The 13,066-nt window shown below is 43.7% G+C and overlaps 1 protein-coding gene across 2 annotated transcripts in view; it reads left to right on the top strand.

Moving 5' to 3' along the window:
• The first annotated feature begins 2,741 nt into the window (after positions 1-2,741).
• Positions 2,742-13,066, top strand: part of LOC132767618 (caM kinase-like vesicle-associated protein) — a 63,088-nt gene continuing 52,763 nt past the window's right edge. Inside the window, exon 1 of one of the 2 annotated variants that reach the window (XM_060762770.2) lies at positions 2,742-2,857. The gene's annotated coding sequence lies outside the window, so the exon portion shown is untranslated. Of the gene's footprint in view, positions 2,858-3,122; positions 3,324-13,066 lie in introns of those variants that run through there. The other variant, XM_060762769.2, reaches the window with a different exon arrangement.

The raw sequence follows: 13,066 nt of genomic DNA, 5'->3' as shown, positions 1-13,066 counted from the left end.
CCAGCTTCTGCCAACCTAGCAGTTTGAAAACATGCAAATGTGGGTAGATCAATAGGCACCGCTTCTGGGGGAAGGTAACAGCACTCCACACAGACATGCTGGCCACGTGACCTGAGAAGTGTCTACAAAGCTGACTCTCCGGCTTAGAAATGGAGATGAGCACCACCTCCTAGAGTCAGACACAACTAGACTTAATGTCAAGGGGAAACCTTTACCTTTTACAACAAGGATGTATAGTTGTGGGGTTTCAAACTCCTACTTGAGAGTAGGAGTAAAAAAACTTACACATGGGTTTCATTCCAAAGCTCCCTCTATCTCTGCTCATTAACACTCCTTGGAGCTCCCCCCATCTCTGCTCTTTAACACTCCTTCAAACACTTCCCTCTGCCCCTCCTTCTCCCAACCTTCCAGGAATTAGCATCTTCAGACAATGCTTCATGCGTGACCTGTTGCCCACAGCTTTGAAAAGAGCCCAGCAGTTCTGCCCCCTTCGCTCTCCCTCTGCCAAGAAGGGATCAGGAGTGTATCTCACACCCGCTAAGTTTCGGGCTGTGCAAATAGATTTGCAAGCTGACACATTCACACACCCTGAGACACTTCTCAGTGGAGCAATGCATTGCTTTGTGAGGGGACAGCAGGGTGGGAAAGGGTAGGTTTGTAAGTAAATATATCCTCAGATGAAGCATACACACATTTCTCTTTTTTTGGGGAAAAAAGCCCTGGCAGTTAGACGCAAGCACTCCAAGATGCTCTCAGCCCTGCTGGATTATAAACACAGGATTGTACACATGAGAGAATTATACAACAGAATGGAGCACAAGCAGGTATGTGGATGTTGCTCCACCACCCTGAGATATTTTCCCCCTTAATGCACGTACTTGCTCAAAACCCACAGCTAGACAAGACAGGCAGTTGTTTACAGGGAAAGCGACATAGTAGAAAAGATGCTCGGAGGCACATATGAGTGCACAGATGAGAAATAACCTGTGACCAGTTACATGAGAGTAAGTACAATGGAAAGTAGAACTGAGTGTCTTTTTTGAAAGCCCTGTATCTCTCCCTGTTTAATACATCTTGATATCTGTCCCAGTACTTGGTCCATCTAGCCCATTTCCCTGTTGATATCCATTTCTGCATCTCACCGTCCTATCCCATGGAGAATAGGAGTGGAAGAAAATGGCTCCATCTCTCTCGCTCTCTCTCATATATATCTCAAGATCTATCATTTTAGGGGATTCTTCAGGTGTTAGTAGCAACACCAACAATATCCCCTACCACCTAGCATAGGTATGGGCAAACCCAGGTCCGGATGCAGCCCCTTGGGCTCTTTTCTCAGACCCTCCTCCCTCTCACCATTCTATCCTTCCTTTTCTCTTTCCTTCCTCCTTCCCTCTCTTTCTTACCTCCCTCTTTCTTCCTCCCTTTTGTCCTTCTTTCCTTCTCTCTTTCCTCTCCCCCCCCTCTTTCTCCTTCCTTCCTTCCTTCCCTCCTTCCTTCCTTCTCTTTTGTCCTTCCTTCCTTCCCTCTTTCATTATTTCCTCCATCCCTTCCCTCCTTCCATTCCCTTCATTCTTCCTTCCATCCTTCCCTTCCTTCCTTCATTCTCTTTTTCCTTCCTCCTGGGGGATGTTTAGCTGGGAGAAGAGATGGTAGAGAGAGAGGGAACATTAAAACCCTGTTTCAAGATTTAAAAGGGTGTCCCGTTAAGGAGGAAGGGGAAAACTGATTTTCTGCTGCTCTAGAAACCAGGACACAAGGAGCAACGTGTTCAAATGGCAGAGAAAGAGATTTGACTGAAAAGATTAGGAAGAACTTCCTGGAGAGTGGCATAGGCTGCCTGGGAGTGTGGTGGAGTCTCCTTCTCTGGAGGGCAGCCTCCTTTTCCATAGAGGCTGTCTATTGGGAGTGCCTTGATTGTGCCTTCCTGCATGGCAGGGGGTTGGACTGGATGGCCCTTGGGGGTCTCTTCCAGCTCTAGGATTCTATATCAGGAGTAGCCAATACAGGATCTAATGGATACACTTTTTCTCATCCGTCCACCGACCGGGGCCAACCCTTTTGGGATCCAAACATTTCCTATTTTTCCTTCACTTTCTGCCTCCAAAAGAGAAAAGGAAGGGGAGGAAAGGGCAGGGAGTGGGCTTGGGGAGAACGCCCTCCTTTCCTCCCGGCCTGCCCAATCCACTCCAGCTTGCCATGCGGCCCCCAAGTTAGAAAGTTTGTCCATGCCTGACCTAGCATGGTTGATGTGAGGAATCCGCATCCACAGAAAGCCAAAAAGATGCCATATGGAGAGCAAAGGTGAACTGGATGGATGCATGTACACCATGCTATAAGGGGAGAGATGTTTGTGTATTTATAGATGCCACAACAACACAAATCTTATTTTAAAAGAAACCTTTTTTCTATTCCTAAGGATAGGAAATAAACCCTGCTCAGGCGAAATATACATTCTATAGAAGCATACATCAATGCTTTACAAAGCTTCCTTATAGTTTTGACAGTCCCTGATACTGTGAAGGCAGATGAGACACCTTCCAGATCCCAAATGGGGCAAGAAACTCTCCCTTAGACATGAAAAATTTCTCGCTCTCACACATAGATCACTTTTGAGTGGGAAGCCACCTAAACCTCTCAACTTAAAAAAAAAAAAAACAGTCTTGTGCTCCTTGATCATCTGCAGTTGTGATCGAAGATAATCCAACTGAAGGCTTCCTCGGGAAGCTCTAGAAATGCTTACCAATACATAAAAGCTCCACACGCTGATAGAAACCCATAGTCAAAAGAAAAGCCTGCTTCAACAGAGGGAAGAGACAGTAGTGCCGGAGAGACACAGCACAGCCCCATAGGAAGGCAGGTAAGCAGCCACTATGTTTTAAAATGCCACCATCACATGTGCAAATGGGGAGGGGGATGCCTGCGTTACTCACACACAGTAAAAAGACATGCATGGCTCTGAAAGGTTTTCTCCATCTCCCCCTTTTGCATGTTCTTGCTCTTTATTTACTTCCTTCTCCCTCTCTCACATGTCCCCAGCCTTGGGCTCTCCATGTGTTTCTGGGTCTCTCCTCCCTCCATGCCCCCCCCCCCCAGCAGTGCTCCCGCCCCTGCCTTCCGCTACTTGGGCTCTCTGCCAGTGCAGGCAAAGCTCAGACTCTCTGCCAGGGAGCACAGAGGCAGGCAGGCAGCCAGTCCTGTGCCATGGCTAAGCCATCCCGAGCTGCCGAGGAGTCTGTGCCCTGTGGCAAGCTGTAACGTGGACACCCAGGCAGACAGACAAGACAGCCCCAGGTGGGGGAGGGACAGCCAGCTCTCCTCCCCAGGTAGGATATGGGTGAGGGTGAAGGGATGGGAGTTCTCTCTTTGGGGCAGGAATCAGGAGTGGAACCAAAGGATGGAGGAACTAAGGCTGGGATGCAAGGATAGGGCATCACTAAGATTGTGACCAGAGAATGTGGTGCGGGAATGCATGCTGTCTATGATCAGGGGTAATGTGCCCGGGGATTTCATGGTGAAATGGGAGTAATACGAGCTGTCATATGGACCCTGGCGCAACTATTTCTACCCTTCAATGTAGATTTCTGGAAAGTTGAGGGATATCTTTGGGACCAGGGAGGGAAAGGCATAAGCGTGACCATGTGTGGCAAGAGGCTGGTTCTCCTGGACTGGAAGCAAGAGATTGCACTGTGAAAGTAAACGGGCTTGACTTGTATTAATTGAGAGCAATAAGTAAGAGTCTCTGGCCACATGGATGACAGAAGAGAAATGTACTTTGCATATGAATACAATCAGGACAAGATCGTTAATAATCCATTCGGTGTAATTGGTGCACTTAAGTGACTGGTGGCTTTGTACAACCTCACTATCTCATATTTGAGTGTTTATCTCTGTCTCACTCACACAGAGACAAAGGTAGAAATTGACAATACAGCTTTCTCTCTCTCTCTCTTTCTCTCTGTGTGTGTGAAAGAAGGAGGAAGAAGAGAGAGAGATTCGTAAATGTAGTGTCTATTCAACAGTGTGTGTGTAAGAGAGAGAGAAACAGAGAGGGAGATCAGTAAATGTAGTGCATACACAGAAGTGTGTATATGTGTGTGTAATAGAGAGATCAGCAAATGTAGCGCATGCACAAAAGTGTGTGTGTATGAGTGAGTGAATGAATGAGGTATCAGTAAATGTAGTGCATACACAAAAGTGTGTTTGTGAAAGAGAGATCAGTAAATGTAGTGAATACACAAAAGTGTGTGTGTGTGAAAGAGAGAGAGATCGGTAAATGTAGTGCATACACAGAAGTGTGTGTGTGTGTAGGAGAGAGATCAGCAAATGTAGTGTATACATTAAAGTGTGTGTGTGTCAGTGAAAGAGATACCAGTAAATGTAGTGCATATACAAAAGTGTGTGTGTGAGAGAGACGGAGAGATCAGTACATGTAGTGCATACACAGAAGTGTGTGTATGTGTGTGTGAGAGAATGAGATATCAGTAAATGTCATGCATACACAAAAGTGTGTGTGTAAGAAAGAGACAGAGAGATTGGCAAATGTAGTATACACACAAAAGTGTGTGTGTGTTTGTGTAAGAAAGAGAGGGAGAGAGAGATCCGCAAAAGTAGTTCATATTCAAAAGTGTGTGTGAGAGAGGGGGAAGATAAAATGATAATATTCTGGAAGCTGACTATTCTGCGTTGGTTAAAGGTATACCGGCTACATGGATGTCTACAAGTGCATTGATGTGCACTAATTCATATTTTGTGTCTTATTATTAGTAGGAGTGCATTGCCTGTGTGCCTTTGGGCATATACATATTAATAGATGGATACCCTGGGCAAATTTCTATGTGCATGCCATTCATACCCATCTCCTATGAATGGACAGATGTAGGCATACATGTTTGAGCACCACTGTGTGGCATGATTGTGCATGCAAGCAAGTTATGTGTTTCTTTCTAGCACATTTGCACAAACTTTCAATTTCCCACTGTGCCTGTCTGTGTGCTCCTGTTTACATTGTGTGAACATTTGGCATACATTTACCATATACTGTATTTCTGTGTTTCTGAGACTCACATTTTCCCCATATAAACATCTGTAAAAATGGGGTGCATCTTTTAGAGAAATAGATGAAGCTCTTTTTTCAGCTGTGGTACTGAAATTAGTCCGCGCCTTACAATTGATTGTATCTTAGCATAGAAAAAATATGGTACATGCAAATCGCTTTTTCTGTGTAGAAAAGCCAGGCACTCTTTTACTACAAACTAAATGGAATTACTAAATCCAGAATAATTGGAACTATCCAAGGACTGCAGAAGCACAATCACAAAACCGAACTGTGGAGTCAGCAGGAGTGTCTGGGAAATCTGCTCCGCATCTGGCAATTTCTAGTCTTTGAGGTTAGGTTAAGAAGCTTTTGGGAGATGCATGACATGTTCCCAATAGTTAAAATGCGAGCCCTTTTCCCTACCCCATACTCTCCTTGCTCATCCATCTATCAAAGGACCTATATTATACCTCTCCTAACTGCCCATGACTTTCACACCAGTCTCACTCCAACAACCTTTCGATAACATTATTTTGCAATGGGGAGAACAGAATACCAAACTGACCTTGTCTTCTAAGAAGCTGTTGCTGCTTCTGCTGTAGCTCTGTGGGATTTGTGCAGCATAAATAACATCTAATGGAGTCATTAAATCAAATAACATTTGCATTTTTGTGTGTGCGTGTGCACGAACATCTTCATTTCAAACTGCCGAAGCTTTTGGATATGCAAAAAAGCCAAAATCTCCCAATTCCCCACACAAATCTTCTGTTCTTGAAAATTTCCCCGTGTAGATTCAAATCGGTGTGTCAGAAATCCTTGATGTATAAGGAGGATCAGCAAATCTCTTTTTCAGCTTTTCTAAACAAAAGTGTGTTCAAGGGAGATTGAAATGTCTTAAAGCAATAGCCTATTAAGAGGACTTGAGCATGTTCTGGACTAACCCAAGCCATTTCGCTGCTTGATCTGGAAAACACAACAACTCCCATTCCTATTTAATCAGTAGATGTTGTTGGGGCAGATGTATTTTTCTTCAGCACTGGTGATGGGAGACCACTTTCCATCTCACCTTAAGAGATAAGACTAACCAAGAGGCACAAGGACCAGGTTACCTGGGACACATGGATCAGCCCTCCAATAGTCCTAGAGCTACTCTTCCTCAGCTTCTGCTGCCTGAGGCAACTGCCTCACTCTGTTGAGAATGACCCTGAGTATATGCTGCAAAATTATTTTTATACAATCTGTGTGTGTGTGTCACACACATCCTTCTGTGTGTGTGTGTTATGCTGCATGAATGCATGTTGTAAGCCCATGGATTAAATTAACATCGCTCAGAAAGAGGATAAGATCACAGGGTGCTTTGGAAGAGAGAGAGAGAGTGGAAGAGAGATTTCTCTCTTTTCCATAATAATGGAGCTGCAAACTGACTGGCAGCAAATTCATGACACACAAAATAAAACACTCGATTGTTGCTTCACAGAATTTGTTGTCACAAGGACAAGGAAATGGATAGTCACTGGCACAGGTATCTTTTATGGCGAGTTTGAGATACATGAAAAGCAATCATTTCAAAGGTTCTATTCGTCACTATGAAAATAATAGCTAAACTGAACCTCCATATCCTGGGGCAGTCTATCACTGAATACTAGCAGCAAAGAAAGGCTAATGCCTTTATGTTCAGCGTTTAGGCTCCCCTGATGCATCTGCCTTGACTTTGTGGGAAACAGGGACCAAACTGGCTTTTGGCCTAATCCAGTGGTTCCCAACCTCTTTGTCTCCAGGTGTTTTGGACTTCAGCTCTCACAGTTCCTAACAGCTGGTAAACTGGCTGGGATTTCTGGGAGTTGACATCCAAAATACTTGAAGGCCCAAAGGTTGAGAACCACTGGCCTAATCCAACAGGATTCTGCTTTGAGTAGCAACTCCTACTCACTTTGTGCTACAGGTCCAACACCAAGCCTTTAGATGTTAACATTAATTCAATTTCAGCAGGGCATCCTTAAATGTCACCACTTTCCTTCTCTGCACATCAACTAGGACTTAAGCAATGTGGGAACATCTCCATAGAGATCTTTACTTCAATTGATTTCTGCTGTGCAAAAGGTGAATTGAACAGCTACCTGTGCAGGTCACTTACCTGGAATCGGCAACAGCAGAATTAGGAGAGTCTTCTCCTGTCAAATTGCCAAGAAGCAAACGATCCTCCAGGCATGCCTCCAACTCTCTTGGGCATCTCAGGCAAGTCTCACACAGCATCCTTCTACATAAAAGAAGATCGTGTTTGTCGTTTTTCTTTCTCTCTTCCCTCTCTGAGGATTGTGATGAACTCAGGCTTGCCAGTTTTGGAAGTAGGCGCTGAGCTCATTCATGCTCCAAGCCAGCTTAAGCTCTTTTGTCACTCTAGGTGAAAATTAATTTTGCTCTCCACACCTTTTCCTCCCCTCCCCACCACATGCCTCTTCTCACTTCTTTCTCAAAAAGGAGTGTGGATTGTGTTTGGGAATGAGGGAAGAAAAAATGACCCCCCCCCCTCCATTTTTCTGTGCTCCCCAAAATTGAATGGCTGCTCTTCATTCTACATTCAGAAAACAATACTGGAAAAACTAAACTGGGGGGGGGGGTGTTACCAATTATCTCAGATCTCAGAGTCTTGTCTATCAAGAATCAAGAGTGAGAATGAGCCGACTATAGGCTCATACAGAGTTATTGAAACATCCCACCTTTTGTTCCTATTCTTTCTGATTTTATAGCGAGTTACAATAAGCCGACCTGGGGAGCTGGTAGAAAAAGTCTCCAATCGTACCAGCAGCTGACAGAAAATATTCTGGGATAAATTAAACATGTATGGATCTCCAAAATAGAGCCAGAACAAAACCTTTCTGATCTTTTTCTTCAATCTGGATGCAACCTTTGTCAACCGGTTTTGAGGTTTTTAACTGGCACTTTGCTCCACCAATTGGATCCCTGTGAAAAAGAAATGCATTTAAAATTGCAGAATGTGTTCTGACTACAGAAATGGAAAGGAAAAGGCAGTCCTTCCACATAAATCCTATATCCTCATTAGCCCAAGATTTCTTAATTGCAGGTTAGAAAACACTTAGTTTGAGAGGACTGGATCCAGACATTTTGATGCCAGAGTTAAAGGACAAGATGGCACCCCTCCTATTGCATGTACAGCACCAAATCAATTGGACTAGCATTTGAATGTTGCTTCTTTCTCTGTGATGGAAAAGTGTCTTCCATTATGCCCAAGGACAAGAGACTACTTTCAGGGGAGCAAGACAGACCATTTCACACACACTGCTCTGCCCTCCATAAGAGAGGAAAAACCAGGGGTCTAAAATAGCTCATGGGCTGTTAGGAATTGTGGGAGTTGAAGTCCAGCACACCTGGAGGGCCAAAGTTTGCCCATGCCCTGATGCCCTGTCCAGCATTTGCTGTGAGACTGAGGCAATTGCCTCCCTCTGCCTAATGGCAGGGACAGCCTTGCCCTGCTCTCACTGGTCTTTCTTCTTAGCAGTAACCCACACATGCTACAAACACTGTTTGGCTCTACGCTTAACGACAAGCTTGTTCGCGCCAGAAACAGCAAAAGGCTGACTGTCAATTGCCCTGGTACAGCTGCGTTCACACTTTGGCTAAGAGTGCGCCCGACGTGGTAGGAGAAGCCAGGAGGTTGAACACAAGGCCTTATCTGCCGCAAAGAACATGCGTCACCACATATGGAGTGTGAAAAACTTTGGATTCCAGGGCTGTTTAGGTTAGAGCGTTGGGATGGCGGGAGACAACTTAGTGAGGAGATCATAACAGTTTATAAAATTAGCAGCAGTGCGGAGGGAAGTAATCACATCATCCTCCAGAACACTAAGTTTGTTTCAGCTCTGCATGTCCTCATACCCTCCATCCACGCATCACCCCCCCCCCCCCCAAAAAAAACAGGTTGTGATGGTTCGCATGTCTGCAAGGCTGGTCCTGCCGTTAGGTCAAGGGAGGGGATCATTTCAGGTGACGGAAGCAATGGGGCTGCAGTTTCTATGTCGAAAACAGACATATGTGGTCCTTAAAAGATGGGCACATCTGCATTGTAGACTTAATGCAGTTTGACAGTACTTTCATCACCATGGCTCAGTGCTACAGAATCCTGGGAGTTGTAGTTTATAGGATCTTTAATCTTCTGTGCAAAAGAATGCAGGTGCCTCACCAACTTTTTTTTCTTGTTGTTTATTCATTCAATCACTTCCGAATCTTCGTGACCTCATGGACCAGCCCACACCTGAGTTCCCTGTCGGCCATTGTCATCCCCAGTTCCTTCAATGTCAAGCCTGTCACTTCAAGGATACCATCCATCCATCTTGTCCTTGGTCGGCCCCTCTTCCTTTTTCCTTCCATTTTCCCCAGCATCATTGTCTTCTCTAAGCTTTCCTGTCTTCTCATTATGTGACCAAAGTAATTCATCCTTGCCTCTAGTATCCTTCTCTCCAATGAGCAGTCAGGCTTTATTTCCTGAAGTATGGACTGGTTGGATCTTCTCGCAGTCCAAGGCACTCTCAGAATTTCCCTCCAGCAAAAGCGTCTATCTTCCTTTGCTTAGCCTTCCTTATGGCCCAGCTCTCACATCCATAGGTTACTACGGGGAATACCATTGCTTTAACTATGCAAGGTGCCTCGCCAAACTACTACTAGAATTCCACAGCACTGAGCCATGACAGTTAAAGTAGTGTCAAGCTGCATTATAATTCTACAATGTAGATGGAGTCCAGGACAGGGCCTCTCAAACCTGAACTTGGCCATGTCATTTTCAGAATATCCCAGATAGGCTTCTGGGAGTTACAACCCCAGAAAGTAATGATTGCAACCTCTACCTTCAATTGGTGTGCTGTCCAAGGTGTCTGTGAGGCTGCACTTCTCTTTCATGTGTGAATTATCTATTAGAACATTTCATGTCGTTGAGTAGAATTCACAGATATGTTGGCAAAGGCTTTTATGGCCGGAATCATTGGGTTGCTGTGAGTTTTCTGGGCTATATGGCCATGTTCCAGAATCATTCTGTCCTGACATTTCACCCACGTCAGGAGGAAATGCTTCTGGAACGTGGCCATACAGCCTGGAAAACTCACAGCAATCCAATTCACAGATAATTCATCCAAGACAAACTATATAAGGCAGAATGATCCTGGGCTGCCTTTTTCTTAACCCCTTCCCAACACCCCCCCCCCCAAAATGGTAACACTGCTGCAAGCACAAGCTGCAAAATCCATGCCCCCCCAAGTGCACATAATTGAGCTTGCTGGACTACGATGCTATAAGAGGTTGGGGAAATAAGCTCTTCCTGTCTGTGTCTGTGTGTGTCACTGCAGGTTTCTGTAATGGATAACTCTAGAAGGGAGGATTTAAAGTTTAGATAGCTAAATTCTTTTGGGGGATGGAAATCAAATTGGACCAGAAATTGATTTTGGAAAACAAAAATAGTGAACAGTAGAGGTTACAAGCACTTTATACCAGTGCTTTAAGCACACGTCATGGTACCGAAAGTGCTTCATGTAGCATTGGTTCTGTAACCTGTACAAAAATCTTGTAAGGTAAACAAGTAGTATTATCCCATGCTGCTTGCAAACAAGAGAATAATTTGTTGTGGATGCTGCTGTTGTCTAGAAAGTTGGAATCAGTTTGAAAGAAGCTTCATAATTTATAGCACTTACACTCATCCCAGTTTTGCTTCTGGTAAGCAGCTTTGCAGGTTTGGAGATTGTCTGAAAAACCCACAAAGCTGTTTAAACTGGAAATTACTGTGGGACAAAGGAAATGTGTGTTGTATGTGCACGGTTTTTTCAGACCCACTTGAAATGTTCCCAAGAGAAATTGTTTATGTTTCACTTAAGAGATGGTGATTATGTGAAAGGTTGTGTGGTGAACCTATGTAGAAAGCAACATTGTTTGCTTGTTTGATTGATTGATACTTTGCTTTGGGACTCGAAGTGGCTTTTTAAAAGCCTGAAACTACAAAATGGGTAGCTGCAAATATCAGCGTGATTTTTAGAATGGAAGGTAAAAGCTTGCTGGAAACAAAAGGAAAACCCAAGAGAAATTATCTGCAGAGTTCATCAAGTACTGAAGGCAGGAGTCAAAAGTGTTAAAAAGACAGGGCAGCTATACAGATGTGCCCTCATGATCTGACTTCCCTTCCTCAATGATGGATATTCTCTTTCTGCTTAAAGTTCAGTTTGATTTCGAATTTCCCCAAGGTGCTGCACAATGACCCTTCTCTTCTGGTCCTTGAGCTGCCTTGGGAAGAGAATTAGATTAGCCCCAGCGACTTTCATATTTCATTGACCTTGTGCTTGCAAATGACTTGTGCCTCTTAGGATACAATCTTCTATACATCTTCAGCCTGAGATGGAAGCAAACTGATTCAATATTTAGTCCAGTGGATTCAAGCCGTACAAGATTGTGAGCCTAGAAAGAGTAGAGATCACAATGGTGTCCAGGAGCTAAAAGGTGCATGTACTCCCAACACCATTCTCACAGGATGAAAAATTCATTTTTTTTAGACTATAACACCCAGACTCCCTGGCCAGCATGGATTCTGCATTCTAAAAACTTTAAGTGAGGGAGACCCTTCAAGCTTTGATCACTATACAATGAAACATAGAATAATAGAGTTGGAAAAGACTTCATGGGCCATCCAGTCCAACCCCCTGCCAAGAAGCAGGAAAATCACATTCAAAGCACCCCCTACAGATGGTCATCCGGCATTCATTTAAAGGCCTCCAAAGAAGGAGCCCCCACCACATTCTGGGACAGAGAGTTCCACTGCTGAACAGCTCTTGCAGTCAGGAAGTTCTTCATATTCAAGTGGAATCTCCTTTCCTGTAGTTTGAAGCCATTGTTGCACTGCATCCTAGTCTCCATGGCACCAGAAAACAAACTTGCTCCTTCCTCCCTATGACTTCCACTCACATATTTATACATGGCTATCATGTCTCCTCTCAGCTTTCTTCTTCTTCAGGCTAAACATGCCCAGCTCTTTAAGCTGCTCCTCATAAGGCTTATTCTCCAGATGCTTGATCATTTTAGTTGCCCTCCTCTGGGCACTTTCCAGCTTGTCAACATCTTTCAGTTTTGGTGCCCAGAATTGGACACAGTATTCCAGGTGTGGTCTGACAAGTGCAGATCAGAGGGGGGAAGAGACTATGGCTCAATAATAATTGCTAGGCTATAATGGGAGATGGATAATAGAAGCATTAAAAGTAGGATTGGGATTAGTGAGAAAATTCTATTTAATTATTGATTGAATATCTACACACACACACACACATTTTCTCCCAGATGGAATTCAATAAGCCTTATAGTAATTTAAAATTAAGATTAAGTTAAAGAAGTAAAAAAAAGAAATAATTAAATAACAGTATTATTTTTAGAACACATTTAAAACAGGGTTTCTGATCCTACACATTCATCAATGATGTCTGCTACATTCTCTTTGGATACTAAATCAGTCAAAAGAATATTTTCCTTGTTTTGTTACCACATATATTTCCATCTAAATGTAGAAAAAAGCAATATTTAGCAGTGAGATATATGTGTATTCGTACCATGAAAATATAGCATTTTTCTTACGAGTGAAAGCAAGAGGTACATTTACATAGTAGAAGCCATGCAGCATGACACCACTCTGAAATCATGGGATTTGTAATTTGGTGAAGCACCAGCACTCTTAGGCAGAGAAATCTGAAGATTTATAAAACAACAACTCCCGTTTTTCCATAGCATCAAGCAATGCTAGTTAAAGTGGTGTCAAACTGCATTAATTTAACAGTGTAAAATTTCACCAAAGGGATAGGAAAGAGAAGGACAGCTGAGAGTAAATCTCTGCTTCTCATTAGTGTGAATGAAATGGCTGCCTCGAGCAGCTGATTTGGGATATTACAAAATGGCATCAATTTCACAAATACTTTATTTAATGCCAGTGTATTCTTCCTCCAAGAAAAAGTGGCTTGTGTGATTTTCTTTCTGCCTTAGGTACCAAGCGACCTA

Source organism: Anolis sagrei, chromosome 2 (assembly GCF_037176765.1).
Source record: "Anolis sagrei isolate rAnoSag1 chromosome 2, rAnoSag1.mat, whole genome shotgun sequence".
NCBI lineage: Eukaryota > Metazoa > Chordata > Lepidosauria > Squamata > Dactyloidae > Anolis > Anolis sagrei.
Note: the sequence above shows the minus strand (reverse complement) of the source record. Positions and strands in the feature narration are given on the sequence as shown.